This window comes from Halyomorpha halys, unplaced genomic scaffold (assembly GCF_000696795.3).
Source record: "Halyomorpha halys isolate HHAL.00 unplaced genomic scaffold, Hhal_1.1 Scaffold200.1, whole genome shotgun sequence".
NCBI lineage: Eukaryota > Metazoa > Arthropoda > Insecta > Hemiptera > Pentatomidae > Halyomorpha > Halyomorpha halys.
The window spans coordinates 381,422-386,660 of NW_027105652.1; the positions used below are offsets into that span (position 1 = coordinate 381,422).

Genomic DNA, 5,239 nt, shown 5'->3' on the forward strand with positions numbered 1-5,239 from the left:
TCTTCAAATTTTCAGTTTTGGCCAATAATACTTGCAATAAACAATTGTAAAAACCATTTCATCGCTTGTTTTGGAGGGTCAATAGAAGATTTTAACTTTAACTAAATAACGCATTTACTTTTGGCATTTTATAAATAATAAATATTACCACTGATGAGAAAAGTAAGTAACTAAACTAAATCTGAAGTGGAATGTAATGTTTAAAATAAACAAGGAGAAGAATTTCTTGAAATGAAAATCCATACCTATTGTTAGAAGTGAACTGTTGAAGGTAATGTTTATTATACTGTTTGTTGTATTAAATGAATATAAACTTTTGATTGTAATTTGAAAGTTAGTTTTTAATATTGTATTATAATTTATTATTTATATATTTTTTAAAAATTAAAGTCAAAATATGCAAATATATGTATTAATCCTAAAATGCATCTGGGTACACTGATCCATCGAAATTTTTGATCAGTGGATTAAAAAAAGAACATAAACATAAAATGCAATTACAAAAAAAATCTGGGCTTTGGTTTTAAGTAAGGTCTCTTGGAATCTTAGATGTTCCATTCTTGCTTAACATAGCAATAACAATGATAGAAGGATCTTGTCCCTATCCCTAGTATGCTTATGGCAGATTGATGCCATCATTGATGACACCACCTTCAGCGGACCCAGCAACTTATCTTATAATGCCACTCTGGCAAACCAAGATCAATATTTGCCTGCATATATACATCCATTTATTATTGTATATATTTAATTTGCTTATGTATATTATTTTCTAGGTCAGAAAGAAAGAAGGATTTTTTCCTTATACGGTTCTCCCTTTGTCTTGACTACTTAACAAAATTCAATAGCCTTGTATTAACTAAACCCAGTAGTTTACCTCAAAACCATTCTGGTCAATCCTTATTGACCTATTGGTGAGGTAAATTATATTGCTAATCATATTATCTGATCAGGCAATCTCAACTCCTTTAAAAATTAATTCAAATGCTGTCCCACTATATCAACAATGTTACAACATTAAACCTCTTATAAATAACCTTAATAATCTTAGGACAACCAAATTCTTCAGGACTAGTTCATAATTGTTAACATCACCTTCATGTTCAAATTCAAAATAATTACATGCATCCAGTCCCTTTTATCTCAGTTTTGTGAGAAACTGTAGACTTTGAATTTGCTACCACAAAAAGTTCAAATTTTTGTTGAAATCTTCAAATATCACCTAAGTTGCACATGTGCACTTTAAAATTTATGGATATTATTGCATACTCCTTCAATTATGAAAATTTAATCATACCACTTCTGACACCAAATTGCATATCCAAGAAACACACATTTTTGCAATAATTATTTTTATTTAACTAAATACGAACACCAGTCCATATCTTGTCATTAATATAATCAAATTGTATTACCTATTATAATCTCAACACAATATTTCATAATTAGCACCCATGGATCACCTTAAGTTAATGAAACCATTAACCATTGTCTGTAATTCACTCATTATATTAAAATGACAATATAGACAGACAGTTTATCATTATGGCCAATGGCAGCTGGCAGCCAATAAGGAAACCTTCCATTTAAGGTCATTGAAATGCAATAAAATTTATTTTAGTATTCTGAGCTAATATTGTGTCAAAAGACATATTGGATATTACCAAGTAACTTGAGACATCTAACTTGAAAACCAATTATGTAGTTCGCAAAAAAAATGGCTACAAAGCTGCCAACAATATTTGGCCATTGCAAACAATGGCTACAAAAAATGCAACAATTGTTCAGTATTTTAAGCTTGATTATTTTGATACAGTTCCAGGAATTTTGACTAATTTAAACCATCAAATATGAAAATTGCTTCAGCCATATGCTCAGAAATTGTTACCAACCCACAAATGATGGGGTTATAAGATATCCCTAAACCAATAGTCTCATTTTGACTTCACTGTAGTCAGCTAAATAAGTAAATAATTTTTCCCATTTAGAATAGATAATGGAAAAAAAACTAGAAATCAATTTACCCCAGTGAATAATAAACCAAATAACATAAATATGGAATCAATAAGACAACATATTGTTTACTAAGCACTTTATTAACGAGATACATACGACTTAGATTATATTATATGGAATCATTGATGAATCAGAAAAAGTGTATTCCATAAAAAACAAGTTCCACAGCATGTTAGCCAACAAATAGAAATCAGTTCAAGGCATACATTCTTAAATGTACACATAAATACTTAGTTTTAACATCAAATATCAACTTTGATAGTAATTATCAACAATTAGACCACAAATCCATTAAAGAACATGTAAAATATATAATTATGAAAATAAAATCTACTTATGAGAAATTATTTTACAATTAAAAAATAGAATAAATCTTAATATAATTAATACATATAATTTTACACACAGACCAAACTATATATCTTTTAGAAGGTCAAACTATAAATTAAAATTATCCCTGAATGTAGGTGTAAAAAAAAATATATTTCATAATGTATACATTTATTTAGAGACAAAGTACACATTTTATTTACAAATATTATTTATAATCTAATTATAAATACCTATATATACATTTACAATATTTACAATTTTCAATCAAAATGTATGAGGAACATATTTCAGAGCTTTAAATGTAAAAATAACTAAAATAATATAACAAAAAAATTAATTTCAGCTAATTATTTACACCTTACATTGAACATATACATCACGGGATATAGGAATGAAGAGATGCAGTCATTCCAATATAAAATGAGGTATAACAACAATATAAATAACATAAAACTAAATGTAACCAAAAATAATCTTGTGATGCTTCAACTAATCATGCCTGGAAAAAAAAAAGAGAAAAGAATAAGTCAGTAAATTTTTTTAAATCGACTAATATTAAAAATGTTTTAAAAGCGAATTTGGTCAAGAGTGTGATCGAGAAATTAAAAAGAACACAAAGTAAAATCATTTAAAATGAAAGCTGATATTTTGACTAAAATTTTAGGCCTTTATCGGAGCTAAACAAAACAAGATACATTCATTAGTATAAGTATTAAAGCAATAAAGATATAATAGTGAATACATAGAAGAATCTGATACATTAAATCCACAAATTCCATAAGGGGTTCTAACATTTTTAAAAATTGTTTTATAAGCAAAATTTATATTAGTTCACGAATTTTTCATTTTGCAAAATAAACACTTAAGACATTCCTCTACATTTCTATTCGATACAAATAAAATGGAGCATTAGGTTTTTGTTAAGAAATGAAAAAATGATCGATATGGCTTGAGAAAAAAAAAAAAAAAAAAATCAATTTCTTTTTCTATATATGGGTTTAATTTTAGCAGCACGTGATTTAAAAATTATGATCATGTCATCATTAATGCTCTGTAAAAAATAATTCAACAATTTTATGAGAATAGATTTAGAACCTTACCCGGTCTAAAAAATCCTTTTTTTTTGTGAAAATGTTTATATTTTTATGAACCTGGTAGTAATTCTAATAGTATTTCACATATTTGAACAAATTAGTATTAATGTAAAAACATGAAAACTGCCCTATTTAGTTAATTTATCTTTTTTAAAGAATATCAGACGAAAATTCATATCATAAATCATAAAAATTGAAGTAATGAGAAATTAATGAAAGATGATACAATATAAAATTAATAAGTAGAAAACATTTAAGTTATAAAACCTAAAAGAATATACAGTAAGCCAGCAAATAGTGTAGATGTGGTATTACCTCATATCAAGAAATAAAAGGGGAAAAATGAATAGAGAAACATAAGAAAAAAAAGAGAAGAGGACATGAGATGAATAAGACATGTTTTTCTCCTCCTTATTACCGAAACATTAGTTTCTAGAGATATAGTAAGGAAAAGATCTTAAAGACTTTGAGGTATAAAATTTAAGGCAATTTTTCTCAAATTATTGCATTTAGTATAAAACAAAATTGGAATCATATTGTATTTGGTCGGATTTCGACTGTATAATAGACTTCAGAATATATTAGAAGAATAAAGATTGTATACCTGTTTGATAATAAAATATTGTTTCTAAACTTTATACTCTGAGGATTTGTGAATACATCACCAAAAACAAAATATATCACAGTAACAATAACTAAGGAATACATAAATAAAATTTACATATTTGAATTAATTTTACCACAATTGTATTCAATAACTAATTAAATACAACTAAGCAAAGTATATATTTTCTTATTTACAATTTATTGTGGATAATTGAATACAACCACCAATTTTGAAAGATAAATCCTAGATGAAGGATTGATTAAATTTTTTTTTAGAATTTTTCCCAATATATAGTGAGATCGAGTGAACTCCAGAGAGATCTAGGAGCCATCTGGGTTAACTCACAGATACAGTAACAGAATAAATAGTTATTTGCTACAACAGGATTCAAACCCTGTCCTTGAAGTTAGTAGCACAGCACAAATCAATCTATTCCAAAAAAGAAAAACTTTAATTATGAGTATAGAGAATTGATGCTACGAGTTTGAAGAAGCATAATTTCTAATCAATACTCATTAAAATGTTAATAAAAGTAAAGTAATAGTATTCTCAATTAGTTTATCTTACTATTTAGAATAAAACAATTTTTTTTCAGTCTAATCCCCAATTGATCATGCTGACTCGGGTTTTGATGGAGGCATATGGAAGGAGGTATGTGGGGCAATTGATGGTAAGGTTTCAATGAGGAAATAATTTAATTTCAATGAACATTAGAGTGCTACCAATGGGTAGTTACTCTACTTGCCTGTAACACTCCATTTTAACTGAGATCAAATTCACTAAATGTATTATAATCTACAGTTGTAAATAGCAATAAATAAAAAATTTCAATAAAACAAAATATAATTTTGGACATAGTGCTGTTTAAGCTTTGACCTATAGTTTTTGGAATATGAATAAATAACTACTAACTGTTTTTGGTAACTGCAAAAAGAGATCATCTTTTATTTTTTTCAGGATTTTCATTATAATTATCACATTAGAAAATAATTATATGCAGTTTCAGAAGAATACGATTTTTTCATGGGAAATGAATGCTGGAATTAGTAAGATATAAGGAAACAGGTATTTAAGTTCCATTATATAATATTTGGAATCCTTTAAAGAAAGAAAAAGGCTACTTAGATACGTATTCCTAATTCCAACTATTAAATAACCTAATTACAACTATGAGTACCTTATATATATA

At 26.7% G+C, this 5,239-nt stretch overlaps 1 protein-coding gene across 2 annotated transcripts in view; it reads right to left on the minus strand.

Moving 5' to 3' along the window:
• Window positions 1-2,075: 2,075 nt before the first annotated feature.
• Window positions 2,076-5,239, minus strand: part of LOC106679396 (uncharacterized) — a 34,640-nt gene continuing 31,476 nt past the window's right edge. For both annotated transcript variants that reach the window (XM_014418527.3, XM_014418528.2), the window contains one exon: window positions 2,076-2,848. The gene's annotated coding sequence lies outside the window, so the exon portion shown is untranslated. The remainder of the gene's footprint in view (window positions 2,849-5,239) is intronic.